The following is a 15,596-nucleotide window of genomic DNA, read 5'->3' on the forward strand; positions in this document are numbered from 1 at the left end:
GTCCCTCGGTGGTTCGTATTCCATTTCTATTCATTTCCCATACTCCCCACCAGTCCCTCGGTGGTTCGTATTCCATTTCTTAACTTTTCCTTTTTCTTATCATTTCCTTTTTCTTATCATTTCCTTTTTCCTTAAACCCTTAGACTCTTTCTTACTTTCCTTTTTAGACGCCACCCGTTCTTAGAGATGTCAAATGGGCGGGTTGGGCGGGTTTGGGTGTGTCCGAATGGGTTTCACTTTTTGCTGGACATTTTTGGTCGAAGCCCAAATAGAACCATGTCCAAATGAGACCATAACCAAATAAGACCATGATTTGTTGGGTTATCCATGGACGGCCCATACGCCCACTTAATTTAAACAACATAATTTCAGTTTTAAAGATTTAAAGATTCTGAAGTTTTCAATTTTAAAAATGCCTTATACTTAAACATTATGTTTTAAACTTCATGTTTCAAAGTTATAAAAATGTTTCAAAGTTATAAAAAACACAAGACAAGTTCAAAAGATTCGTGATTTCGTCTGATTTGCGGAAACATAAACAGTCGCCAGACTCGCCACCAGCTTCGTTATGAACACAAATCACCGAATCTTTTTAAACCCATAACCCATGACACAATATTAATAGATGATACGAATCAGTAGCTAATAGTGAAAACCCATAACACAAATCACGAAATCAAACCTTAAGAGATAATGAAATCATAAGTTGGTGAAGAAGAACCGAAAGAGAATCGAAGAAGAACGAAGACGAGGAAGAAGAATCAAACACGAAGAGGAAAAATCAAAGACGAGGACTCGAAGAGAAAGAATCAAACACGAAGAAAAATCGCAAGAGTGAGACGGAAAAAAAATGATTTGTGTTTTCTTTCAATTTTCCAAACCTTAGACATTTAAGTTTATTGGGCCGCCCATTGTCCAAATGGTTAAGCCCAATGTTGCCCATAAATATAATTGGGTTCACCCATCTGGACAAATTTTAATTATGGTTTAATCTGGGTCTGTCCATTTTGGACCATATCGATTTGGACACGGGCCACCCATTTACAGCCCGCCCATTTGACATCTCTACCCGTTCTCGTTGTCACACTCAATCCATTCAACAGTCATTCATAGGTTTCCTATCATTCATCTAGCAGTCCGGTTAACAGTTCTCTTATTACCCTACGTTCATTTCTTTATAACCATCCTAGTTCTCAATCACAACCACATGTCTTCAACCAATCAAACAATCAATCAATCATCAACCCAGTTTATTTAGAATCTTAAATCAGTACGAGGGTTCTAATGCAATATGATCTATCATCCTAACAACAAACAAGATCTATGACACCACGCGGCCACCACCACCACTCGCGGCTGTTCACGGCGAGGAGAGAGAGACGCGGCCGAGAGAGAGAGAAGGAGGCGCGGCGAAGAGAGAGAGAGAGGAGAGACGCGGCGAAGAGAGAGAAGGAGGAGAGAGACGGCGCGGGGGAGAGAGGGAGAGAGAGACGGCTAGGGCTTCTGATCTCCGGCAGTTCTCTGCAGGGCTTTGCTTCCAAGTTTCTGATGAGGAACTAAGGGGTGGAGGATTGCTTTTATAAGGTGAGGAAAAGGGAAAACCCTAGGGTTTTCTAGTTGGGCCTTAGAGAGCCCTTTAGCTTTAAAAATTTTAATTGGGCTGGTTTTGGGGTGTTACAATTCTCCCCCTCTTATTCGGAATTCGTCCCGAATTCTAAACCTTCAGTTCGAACTTAACATCCCAAAACAAGGGCGAGTTTCCAAACACAATCAAGGGAAGCACGAAAGAGACGTCCTACTTGCTCAAGATCATTTAAAACCGACAATAATTTAATAAATGAAATGGAGTAGGACTACAACAAATAGATAGGTCTCAAGGCATCGTCAAAATCCACGAATACCCTTAACAAGAAAAGGAAAGCTAAAACCAAAGAAGAAAAACCGTGTCCTACTCCTACTAGCTGACTCTGGAATCACAGCTAGCCACTTCGAACTGGAGACTTCTGCTCCCCTTCCGGCTTAGGACCAGCCACACGGCCACTCCCCGTCGACGACGCCGGTTCCTCGTCCCACGCTGAGTCCTCCGATGGATCCTCCTCCACCTCAACGTCCTCCTCAGAGCTCGAGATGGCGACGACCCGACGAGCAAGTGTCCGTTCCGCCTCCATTGCCTGACCGGCCATCAGGTTCACCAAGGCGAATTCCCATGGTTCCAACACACCAATCAGCTTGCCCCGAATCTCCTCGCGGAGTCCTGCCGTATACCACCGGCACCAATCCTCCGCTGTCTTGGGCTTGCATCTTTTGGCTGACTCCAGGAATTCCTCTGTGTACTCCCGGACTGAGCGCGGTCCTTGCCTGGCCTGCGTCAATGTTCCACACTGACATATTCCGGGTATTCTCCTCAGACTCCCTGCATCAATGCTCGGAATCTTCCTTGGGCGTCCCCGCTTCTTAGTTGGTACACTGTCCTCCATCCGGATCGGTCCCGGACCTTCCCTGGTCGGCCCCGTCTTCCTGGGGCGCCCTCGGCCCCTTGTGGGCGGCGTCATGTCCACTTCCGGTGCGAACTGGAAAGTACCCTGACCCTGGTACAATCGTCTGTACTCTGCTGCCCGCTGGAAATGGGGCATCAGAATCCGACGCCTCACGGTCGTCTCCTGGATGGGGGCGTTCGGCGGCTCCATGAACTCCACCTCCTCTTCGTCTGGGAAGAGTGCAGGGACCACATCGCCCCAAGCGTCACGGTAGGGCTTGCGGGCGTAAGCCCTTGTCCCCTTTGGTCCATAGCGCATGCGTCTTTCTCCGAGCTCGTGATGCACTGGTGAAGACATCCTGCAGCGTAAAAACAAAGACCTGATCGGAACATAGTAGTAGTCATGCATAGATGGCAGTTTTCAATCAATTCTCAAACTAGCGCTGCTTAAACAGACAATATTCCCGGTGTGGTTCTTATCCTCCCTTTTTGCCCCAAGATGATCCTTTTTACAGTCACCCCTTTTTCCCTAAGAAGATCTCATATCCTTATTAGCATTCTGCATTCTGTTCCATGATGACTCTCCATCATCCTTTTTACCCCAAGCTGATCCTCCATCGTCCTTTTTACCCCAAGATGATCCTCAGCCTAGTCCCCATAACTCGAAATCGGTTCTCTCCCACTGTCTCGTCCGTCCGCCCTTGGCTGCCCCGGTTTGCTCCTTCCGCGTCGGCGGGCCCACGCCCTGGTGGTGGGACCCGCGCCCATACTTCTTCTTCTTTTTTTTTTTTTTTTTTATATTGAACGAGTTTGACTGTTATATCGGAATGCCAGAAGTCCATTTCTTTGCAGGGTTTAATTCCTCCGTGAAGCTGCGCACACCTCGGCCTTGTGTCCGACTCTCCTTCCCCGGCCTCCCCGGCCCGGTGTGGGGCGGTGTCGCCCGCGAGACGCTTCCCCCATGCTCGTATGTCCGACTTTCCATTCCTCCTTAACTTGGCGTGCTAAGCGACTAATCCCTCTGTATACTTGCCTTACAACTCCTTGTTTTCCATTCCTGAACCTCTGAAACTCCACTACACTGCGGTACGAGGGCTTTTTGGTTGTTCTGATCTTGGCCGGAGACTCTGAGATGATCGAATTCTCCTTCAACATTAACTATGGCGGTCGAACATAACCATAAGGGAAATGGGCAATAGTGGAAATGCTGATCCCTTAAGTTAGTATTAAGGGACCTTAACCTGGCTCTGATACCAATTGAAACACCCGTCCCTCCCCATTTCCAACCGGGGTTCCAGGGCGCGGGGTTTAGGACACACATGTCTACTTTTCCGACATCTCCGTGTGTCCCGTTTCTGGTCCCATGAGTTTCAGGTGCATTTCCTTCCTTACCGTCGACATTTCCACTTATAGTTCTGCAAAAAATGGGAGAGGGAAAAGAGGGGTGAGTATTAATACTCAGTGAAGCGATTCTAGACCAGTCTCCCCCATGAGCTTTTATACCGCTCAATGCGAAACGAGAACCGACTAGTCACTACACCCATTTCTTAACTAGCTATTATAGTTCCATTTCACGAAAACAAGCATTGCAATGAACTCAGTCATCACTCAATTCACATAATACGGTTTTTATATTCAAAGACTCCCATCATCCTAGGACTCTTGACCTACACAGCTCAAGCGGACCGACCCTCCCCTTTCTTGCTGCATCCCTATGAGGTCGCCTGCCTTGGTACACCCGGCATCCGGTTCCCTTGGATGTAGTCCATACCCCTTGCAGTGTATTACGACCCCTTCCCGCCAAGACTCGGCGTGACTCAATCTTACCGGCGCCTCTATTCTTACTTGCCGTTTTTGAACGCTACGGCCGCCGCGTTTTCCCATACTCCCCACCAGTCCCTCGGTGGTTCGTATTCCATTTCTATTCATTTCCCATACTCCCCACCAGTCCCTCGGTGGTTCGTATTCCATTTCTTAACTTTTCCTTTTTCTTATCATTTCCTTTTTCTTATCATTTCCTTTTTCCTTAAACCCTTAGACTCTTTCTTGCTTTCCTTTTTAGACGCCACCCGTTCTCGGTGTCACACTCAATCCATTCAACAGTCATTCATAGGTTTCCTATCATTCATCTAGCAGTCCGGTTAACAGTTCTCTTATTACCCTACGTTCATTTCTTTATAACCATCCTAGTTCTCAATCACAACCACATGTCTTCAACCAATCAAACAATCAATCAATCATCAACCCAGTTTATTTAGAATCTTAAATCAGTACGAGGGTTCTAATGCAATATGATCTATCATCCTAACAACAAACAAGATCTAATCAATCCTAGCAACCCATTCAACGATATAAAAGAACATAGAACAGATCTGGGTAGAACACCTCACCTTAGCCTAGATCTGGATCTGGATCTGAGAATAGAGGTAAGAGAAACGGGATCTGAGGTCTATGACACCACGCGGCCACCACCACCACTCGCGGCTGTTCACGGCGAGGAGAGAGAGACGCGGCCGAGAGAGAGAGAGAAGGAGGCGCGGCGAAGAGAGAGAGAGAGAGAGGAGAGACGCGGCGAAGAGAGAGAAGGAGGAGAGAGACGGCGCGGGGGAGAGAGGGAGAGAGAGACGGCTAGGGCTTCTGATCTCCGGGAGTTCTCTGCAGGGCTTCGCTTCCAAGTTTCTGATGAGGAACTAAGGGGTGGAGGCTTGCTTTTATAAGGTGAGGAAAAGGGAAAACCCTAGGGTTTTCTAGTTGGGCCGTAGAGAGCCCTTTAACTTTAAAAATTTTAATTGGGCTGGTTTTGGGGTGTTACACAGAGTTCCGACTAATTTCGGAGAAACTGAGATTTCCGAGACCCAAAATCCAACTAAAATTTGATTGTCGGAATGTAGTAGGAGATACTCATTACGGAGAAACTATGGCTGTCGGAGATTAGGCATTATTCTTGTAGTGATATCAGTCTCTATCTATCCGGTTGTTATTACAACTTTCACTAAATTAAATTACGAAGAAAGACCCAGGAAAGTAAACAAAAAGCCCACATAGCATAGCCCACAAAATATTAAATGAAACGCAGAGTATTATGGCAAGGGACGCCTGTCGATTTCACAGAGTGTGACTTAGTGACGTGGCTCTCTAGGAGAGAGACAACATTTTTATATATAAATAGATTTTTATTATAACTATCATAAATGGAGAAAGCCGAAAATAAACCCCATCATTTATGTTTTATGATATTTTTTGCAGACACTTATTTTATTTTGCAAGTTCGGGTTATATTCAACTGAGGGAAAATATACATTTCTAAATGTTCACTAAAATTTAAATAGTTTCTGCTTAGCAATAATATAAACTGTTAATATTATTTCCAAAAAAAAATTGTATCTTTCCAGTAAAAGAAAAAAAAATTTCCTTTTTCTATATATATATTTGCATCTTCGCTTTGTAAGCGGCGACTTAGCTCTCTCTTTACGTTTTCGCAAACATTATTTATCAATCCCACTTTCTCGATAATCTGCGAGCATCCCGATCTGAGAATCACACAAACATATAGAATTATATATGATTGCTTCTTTGGCTAATCTTGAAAATTCACAATAAAACCAATTTGGTATATGAGAATTTATAGAATGTACCTGTTGACACATACTGAGGAGCCGCATAGCCAAATGTACCCATGACTCTTGTAATAACATAGCTTGTTTCTCCCTTTGAACAGTCTTTCACTAAACCAAAGTCTGATAGTTTTCTATTGTAGTCATAGATTGTCATAAAGAACCACGTCAGTACCATTTGAAGTTCATTAAGACAGCACTGAGACTTTGGAAAGAGGGTTTATACCGAATAGAGCAAGATCTTAGAAGGTGTCTATGACCTAAACAGGGTCGTATGAAGAAATGCAAGCTCTTTAGCTGCATTAAGAGCAACCTTAACACGTGTTAAGAACCAAAATAAGGGAAAAAAGAAATTTTATATACAGTTAAGAACTTCCTCAAATTTCACATGTGGTCCCTTTCTGCATCTATTATATATTTCTGATTCTGGCTCTTTATGAAAAATTTAATGGATTAACTTCAAGGCTTCAAGCAGTGGGTCATTTACCTCGAGGAAGAACGGTTCTTCAGTACGATCCCAGCGTCGCATGGAGCAGTCATGAGATCCTGTAAAGAAAGTCACCACGATTGCTGACAGCAAAGCACCAAATCTCTGCGTGATGTCTTTAACTGCACATAATCTGCTTCAACACTATTAAAACATAAGAACAAACAATCGCCTGATAGTTTCAATAAATTTTGATTTATGAACTCACTTGTGAACAGATGATCCTCAAGACTACTTATGCATAAACTCGTACAAAAGAAGCAGTTGTTCATCTTCACAGCAATAACCAATCAGTTTAACTAAGTTAGGGTGACTTAACTGCACCAAGTAGTTGATCTCTAACAAATGTCACAAACAGGTCAGAGAATCAAATCATGGAAACTTGAGATTGGAGTGACATAATAGTAAGGACAATGTTGTGTGTACCAGACATTCTCAGTGATCTTGAAATCCATCAGGGTTAAGACACTTGGATAGGAACTGCAATACCTGTGATGGATCTAGTTGGAGTTAGAGTAGTATCATCGATCAAACCTCTAGAGCATAACCGAAATCGCCTTCTAGTATAACAGAGTTTGATCTCTAATCTCTAACAGAGTATAACTGGAGCACCAGTTATATGCAAAGTCATGTTACATTTAATCTCTAATCTTATCATTATTATGAGTCTAAATAACTCACTTTCTAGATTATAGGAACTAAATAATATGTCTATAACACAATATTGCTACATTATAGGAACTAAATAACTATCTAGAAACTATGTTATCATTTTTTACTTATATATCATGTACCATCATGTTTGAAAGAGACTACAAGAGGCATAAATATTTCTCAAGACTTCTACACCTAATCAGGTACCTTTTTAAAACTAAACTAATTTCACATTGATTTGAGTTTTGTATATACTTTATTTACAAAAATAAATAAATGTTTAATTAAATTCTTTATAAAATTTACACAAGAAGCTTTAAGTTTTGTTAACTTTCTTATTTTGTGAAATGTTTAATTATCTTTGAAGATGATAATATTTTAATATTTTCCAAATTCTATTTCTATTTATTTATTCAGTAATGAAATACTAATCCAACAAAAAGAAATATATAAGAAGAAATAAACACATGTGAAAGTAATATATAAGAAGAAATAAACACATGTGAAAGTTTGAAGCAATTTATTTGATGGAGAACAAGTATAATCTAATATTAGTATGTTTAAACAACCTAATATACTCGATAATATAAATCTATGAAACTAAAAGTTTAATTTTTTAATAACTTGTGAAAGTTTGAGACAACCAATTCAATACAAAAAATATGGTAAAATTATTATGTTTTTAAAAGTGATATACACCTCATATATATTATAATATATACCAATTAGAATTGGAAAAAAAAAACTGAAGATATCGCTTGCGACGATGGCGACGGCGACAACTTGCTAGGGTTTCCATGCTTTTTCTACGATGGGATCCGGGCAATCAGTGGAGGATACAGGATCTAGTAGATCTTTGTCAAGATGACAATATCAGAGTGACATGGAATCGACAAGGGTATATGGTTACAAGGGTTTTACCGAAATCACTACGAGATTTCTCGGATTCATGAAGGATTTATTGGTATGCGGGGAAGATTGGGATTGATAGGCTTCGGCTATCATTAAGAGGCACATCACAGGAGGAGCTGGGTCGGTCTTGCAGGGGCTCAAAAACGGAAATAAGTCCTTTCTGCAATATACGAGAGGATCCACATGAAGAAGGAGAGATTCAGGAGAACGTGTTACGGAGCGTTCAAAAGGGGGAGGATCAGATAACTAAGCCAATCCCTTCAGTGGGCCAGCTGGAAACAAACCTGGCTCAGACAGACCCTACAGAGGTAATTATGAATTTTGTAGAGATGGAGAATGGCTTAGTACTAGCAAATAAAGCATTAGAGGTTGACGTTAAGGTTTTAGATGAGGATGTGATGGAGGTAAGTGAGGAACAGGTTAATATAGAAAAGACAGGGGAGAATGAAGGTATTGATAATGACTTTAAAAACCTGACGGATGGGGAGGAAAAGGACAAGAGTCTGGATGGAGCTAGTGGTGTTGCAGAGGAGAATAACTCTATTGAGAATGTGGATCAGCTTAAGAAAGGGAAAAAGTTATGGGAGCAGTTTGTGATCGTGGATTTCTTTGTTTCTAATGTTTTAGTAAGCTCTTTGAGCATATTTGTTCTTTTCTTTATATTTTCTTTATTTCTTTTTGGGTTAATAATGTTGGTTAGCTCTTTAAGCAAGATGAAGTATTGGAATAAAAATGGCTACTATGCTTATTATTATAGGTTATTTCTTTTGATAAGCGTTGATACTGTTTGGTGGATCTTCATTGGGGCAGTTTCACATTGGTGTTTGGTTTTTATTTGGAACCTAAGAGGGAGGTTTGGTGTTACTTGGTCACATTGTTTTGATATAAATTTTCTGGTTGTCTTGGTTGCAACGCATGGATCACTCGCAGCAAGTCAATTTCTCTGCCTGGCTTCATCAACCCAGTTGCAGAGATCCATCTTTGATATTACAACGGTTATGGAGCTCTTCTTCATGGTGGCACAGGTGGACGATATGGTATCAATAAAGCTTGATGTTTATCATCCTCCTGTTGTAATTACAATTCTTTCAGAACAAATGAGGAGTACATATGATGTTTGGATGGTATATCTGGTCAATGGAAAGAGTTTCAGGAAAGGAAACAATTCTGTTACTGATCTGAGCGGAAGAGGGGCCGAGAGAACATGGTGTCTGGTTTATGTAAATTGGTTTGCTACGGATTATTTTTCGTATAATTCATTAGAGTTTGATTTCGGGAATGGGTTATATTTTCTAATACAAACCATCTTGTGGAAGTGTTTTTTTTTGGTCTGGAGGCTCAGTGATACAAAAGGTCGAGGGTTTTTGCAAATCCGGTTACGTAGTGATGGCATGAGACGTCTTACTATGCTACTTCTCATGTGTTTGGCCTCCTTAAGTCAAACACAGACACTATTGAAGTACACTGAGAAAACGGCTATGGGCATGGATTATGGGTCCAAGGTTTTTCAAATGATGTTAATAGGGCCTGTTTCTGATGTTTTTGTGAAGTTGAAAATGTTCGGTATGGAGTGGACTCAACAGTTAATGCAAATATGGAGTGTTTATTTTGATCAAGGCAATTGTATGGATATTTCTCAGTCGTGGTCTTTGTGGAAATTTATGTTGATACAAATGATATTTCTTAAGTACTCTTGGGTCGTCTCGTTATGTGTTATTCATGATGGTTATAATAATGGTTCTCGGAGTGTGACTTTAACCAAAGGTGTGACGGATTTATATACGGGTGTTGCAGGTGTATTAATCACCTTGATATGGTGTTCATGGAAATCTGGAATTGTTTGGTTTTTGGGTGGCATTGTACCTGAATCCTCTAGCTCGTATGAGCAATTCAATCACTTTTATATATGAAAATACTAAGTTGGAATTGCAGAGGACTTGGAAGTCATTGGACCATAAGTTATTTCAAGGAAATACGGCATAAACATAAACCAGATTTTTTATTTCTCTCAGAGACTAAACAAGAGTTTGAATTTGTTCAAAAATTCCAATCTCACTTTGGATATGATAATCTGGTCACTGTGGATCCGAGCAGGAGGAGTGGTGGTTCAGCTCTCTTCTATAACAACGAGTACCAAGTAAAGATCCTATATTCTAGTAACAAAATGATTGATATAGAAGCAGTGACTAATGGGAAACAAGTCTTCCTTACTTTTGTTTATGGAGATCCGGTTCAAACGCTTAGAGAACAAGTATGGGAAAGATTAACTCGGTATGGGCTAGCACGATCTGAACCTTGGTTTATTATTGGGTATCTAAATGAGATAACTGGGAATCATGAAAAGGATGGGGGGTTCTACGCAATGCAGCTTCTTTTATTCCTTTTAATAATATGATAAGGAATAGTGGTTTACTGGAATTTCCGGCTCGGGGTAATAAGATGTCATGGCAAGGACGAAGAGGCAAAGGGAAAGGAGCATTTACGGTTAGATGTCGATTGGATAGAGCCTTGGCTAATGAGGAATGGCATACACTTTTCCCATATTCTTATACAGAATATCTGAGACTGGTGGGATCGGATCATAGACCTGTGGTAGCTTTTTTGGAAGATAAGGTTACAGGACGGAAAAGAGGACAATTCAGGTTTGATAAGCGATGGATTGGCCAAGAAGGACTCATGGAATCAATTGTATCGGGGTGGACATAAAATCAGGAAAGCCTTTCTGAAGATTTTATGACAAAGATTAATAATTGTCGTCATGAAATTTCATCATGGCGGAAAAATAATCAACCATATGGGAAGGATAAAATTCATAATCTCCAAAACGCGCTGGAAGAAGTACAAACATATAATAATAGGTCACAAGAGGAAATTATTGAGATTTCCAGGAAATTACAAGAGGCATATAAGGATGAAGAGGAATAGTGGCACCAGAAGAGTAGAAATATGTGGTATTCATCTGGGGACCTAAATACTAAGTTTTATCATGCTTTGACAAATCAATGTCGGATCCGAAACAAAATAGTGGGTCTCCATGATGGAGCGGGTAATTGGATTACAGAAGAGAACGGTATTGAGAAAGCGGCAGTGGATTACTTTGCTGGTTTGTTTAGTTCAACTAACCCAAGGGAGTTTGATAGTTTTTTGGAGGAAATAGGTCCATCAATTTCCCCCCCCAGATGAATCAATTGTTACTGCGAAGAGCTACGGAGGAAGAAGTTCGACAAGCACTATTTATGATGCATCCGGAGAAAGCGCCTGGCCCAGATGGACTGACGGCCCTCTTTTTCCAACACTCCTGGAATGTCGTTAAGAAGGATGTGGTTGATTTGGTCAATAATTTTTTGGTCACAGGAGATATGGATTCACGATTAAACATAACAAACATTTGCATGATCCCAAAAATAGAGAGACCTACAAGGATGACGGAACTAAGACCGATAAGCCTATGTAACGTTGGTTACAAGAGCATTTTGAAAGTTTTATGTTAAAGATTGAAAATTTGTCTTCCCCATCTAATTTCGGAGACGCAATCGGCTTTTGTGGCAGGAAGGTTAATATCGGATAATATTCTTATTGCGCAGGAAATGTTCCATGGTTTGCGAACCAACAAATCTTGTCAAAATAATTTTATGGCAATTAAAACGGATATGAGTAAGGCATATGATCGGATAGAGTGGAATTTTATAGAGGCATTACTTAATAAAATGGGATTTGATCCGCATTGGGTTAAATTAATGCGAGAGTGTATATCTTCAGTTCAATATAGAGTTTTACTCAATGGACAGCCACGAGGTCTCATTATACCTCAGCGGGGACTACGGCAGGGGGATCCATTATCTCCTTATTTATTTATTATGTGTACAGAGGCTCTAATTATGAATATAAAAAAGCAGAGCGGATGAAAAAATTGACCGGTATGAAGGTAGCCATATCGTGTCCAGCTGTCTCTCACTTGCTATTTGCAGATGGTAGTTTGTTCTTTTGCAATCAAGCAGGGGGAGAATGGTGATGTTCTGGTACAGAGAATGCATATCTCATGGGGGAGAAAAATGGTGTGGTGCACATCTCGTGGGGGAGAAAAGCACATTTGGTGTGGAAGTTTCTAGGAGAAGAACGTGGTTGCAACGTGGTTGCTGAACCAGAAGATTGTTGTGCTTGATCGGCACACAAAGCTAAAAGGGGGAGATTGAAGATGTAAGATGTCTGCCCTGAAGTACTCGCTGATGTAGTTGCTGAAGCAGACGTCATGTTGAGTGGTGAAGATCATGTGGAGTCAAGGTGCTGAGCTGGAGTCGTGTAGACTTAGAGAGCAAGAGAGTATCTTGGAGAAAAGGCAAGAGGAATAAACTTGAGGAGCAAGTTTATGACTTAAAGAAAGAGAAATAAGTGCATTCCAAGAAAAGGAAAGTTGCACTTAATGTTATGGAAGATGTCCATATCCATGTTGCCTTGGAGACTAGGGTTTCAAGAACATGGAGTTATTGATAAATAGCTCTAAGGGTCGTCGGGAAAGACACAGACACATAGGCTAAATTTAGAGAGAGAGAGAAAAGCTCTTGAGTGTGGTCTTGGTCGTGCTGAAGCAGTTGCTGAAGTACTGACGGAAGAGAGACATAAGCTTTGTAGCTTAGGAATCATTCAGTAGCTTAGGAATCATTCAGTAGCGTGTGTTAGGGTGTTAACACTAGATGTGTAAAAGCTGAATTAAGCAGATCTTGTAATAGATTGTTTAAAAGAGATTCTAATAAAGCATAAGTATTTTCTTGTAGTGTTTTGTCTCTCAGTTTACTTTCTGCAGTACTACTGTAGTGTCTCCTTTTGCACTAACAACAGTCATCAACAGACAATTGTTTAGAATCCATTTGCTCTTCTTCAGAGATCCGTCAACATTGATTTTCACAGGATATACGGTTTGGGTTCCCTTCAAACGATTTTGAGCCTCCATCGAACGTTTCTTCCACCGCTTCTTCTTCTTCCTCATATTGTCTGTTTTCTCGTCGCTTATGGATGCAAGAGGTGCATCTTCTCCGTCACAGGCCATCACCTCTGTTTTCATATCTGATTTAATCAGTGGAATCTCGTTCTTACCTTCCTTCGTTGTCACCGGCTGGATCATATTCAAGGTCGGTTCATCACTCACAATCACCTCTGATTTTTTGGTCACTTCTTCTTTTGTTTTCTCGCTTTCCAAGGACCCTCGATCCATCATCGCGATGATTCTATCGATGCATCCCATCATCTCGTTTATGCGCTCTTCAAAGGATCCGAACCTACGCTCTGATACCAAATATAGAATCTCGAATTGTATAAAACTCAATAATAAGAATAACTCTCTCATTAATCTCTTAAGGAAAACTCACTCAAAAACCTTAAGCTCTCACACAATCACAAAACTCATAAGTTATACAACGTTCTTGCATCTCCTTATATATATCTCAAATTTCCTAAACTCATTAGGTATAACATATTTGGATATTTTCCTAATCCTTTAAACCATAACTCGGTAGGATTATAAGTTAACTTATTTCTCAAGTTTTCTTTTTTCTTCAAGCTTAATCCAACAACTTTTGCTTTGCGTTGATGGTGTAATGTTATTGCAGGCTCTCAAGGAAATGGCGGACAAGAACAGAGGTGAAGTAAAATGTCCGAGAACAGAGCTTGTCTACAACTACACGGACTAAGTTAAGGCATACATATCATGAACCCAGTTGCCCATAAAAATCCTCACTTTGGTTGCATTATTAATTGATCACAACCAAAGTGGAGGTCAGTATTCAGTTTTCTTCATATGCTAATCTGTGAATATTGCATTTACAAATAAACTTTTCATCGTTTTGTAGAAACAGTTCTTTGTTTTGTATATCACGAAATAAATATCGATTGTAACAAAAAAAAGACATAATGGAAAAGACGACATTAATACAACTCTGACCTCCACAACGTTATCTCAAATCGGTGTTTAAGGGGCACTTTGGCCATTTTATGTCAAACGAATCTCACTAAGTTTAATAATCCCCAACGGCTACATTAAATGAAAAATGGAAATTATCAATGATCTGATCGTTTTAATACTTTAAGAATAGGAAACTATGGGATTAATTATACTTAGAAAAAAGGGACATAACCAAAATCTATAAATAAACCCTAATCCTTCGCTAAAATCACTTGCACTTGTCTTTCTCTCTTTGTTACTCAAACTTCTCTTCTCAGTATTTTGCAGCAAACAACACCAACAACAATGGATTCTTCTTCTTCTACTTCTTCTTCGAGAAACAAGAAGGTCAAATTGTCAGTGAGAAAGCAAACCCTTTTCAAGAAATCATCGATCAATTTGTTGATGAGACAAGAAACGATTCTGAAAAAAGCTGGCGAGCTCTCCACTCTCTGCGGTAACGAAATTTGCGTTATCCATTATGATCGTGTCGGTAACCTCGTCAGAACTTGGCCCGAAGATGAGTCCCAAGTCCAAGTCATTGCCGAAAGATATAGCAAACTCACCCACGAAGAAAAACAAAAGAAGAGCACCAATCTTTCTAAGTATTCCTGAACAAGAACATGCACGACGAGAAGAAGAGATCTCCAATTGAATTCTCGCAGAAAGTGGAAGATCTTGAAGGTTCCTTGGTATATAAGTTACAGCTATTACAAGACATGATGCTTCGTGAGGATCATCACGCCGAGCCAGATCAGAGCATTACGAATCTTCTCAGGACTGGTCCAACAAGTACCGAGCAAGACCTGAGTCGTGGTGATGTTTACAACTCCACTGCAACCGGTTCTTTGAATCATCAGAGTAAATATTCAATCTTTATGTTTAACCATGAAAACACTACTTTATCACAATTGCCTCACTCAAGCCTTGAGCAATCCTTGATTCCCTCTTATTACAACAATATCAATGACAGTAGGACTTTGCTTGGGGCACATGGCTTCAACGACAACAACAATCTCAGTACTACGCAAGGCTTCTTCAACTTTGGCTATGACAACAATGCTTTACCTGAGGAACAAGTTAACTTTGGATACTACAACAGTCTTCTTGGTACACAAGGGTTTGGTGGATATGACATCAATCTCAACTATACGCAAGGCTTCAACAATCTTTGTACATGATGGTGTGAAGTTGTATCAGCCTGACTTCACATTCAAACTCTTATTGATCACACAACACGTCTGCTTCATCCTATTATTTCATTGCGTATTAATCCTTGTGCTTATGTTCTTATTCTTCGTATGTATACATATATTCTTCATTCAAGTCCCTTTTTCTGTAATATATGATTTGACTAATCTCATTACCCTTTTGATACACAATTATAATATAACTTTTAGGATCACATCAAATTTTATTTTCATCCAACGACCAACAAGGCCTGATCAGAAAGATCTTCCCTGTTTAGTATCTCCTTTTGCTGTCTATAGAATAGCTCTTTTGATTAAAAGTCGAGCA

The 15,596-nt window shown here is 40.4% G+C and overlaps 1 pseudogene; it reads left to right on the forward strand.

Annotated features, from left to right (window-relative positions):
- Window positions 1-9,657: 9,657 nt before the first annotated feature.
- Window positions 9,658-15,482, forward strand: LOC111207990 (annotated as a pseudogene).
- The last annotated feature ends 114 nt before the right edge of the window (window positions 15,483-15,596 follow it).

The sequence above is a fragment of the Brassica napus genome, chromosome A9 (genome assembly GCF_020379485.1).
Source record: "Brassica napus cultivar Da-Ae chromosome A9, Da-Ae, whole genome shotgun sequence".
In the NCBI taxonomy this organism is placed as follows: domain Eukaryota; kingdom Viridiplantae; phylum Streptophyta; class Magnoliopsida; order Brassicales; family Brassicaceae; genus Brassica; species Brassica napus.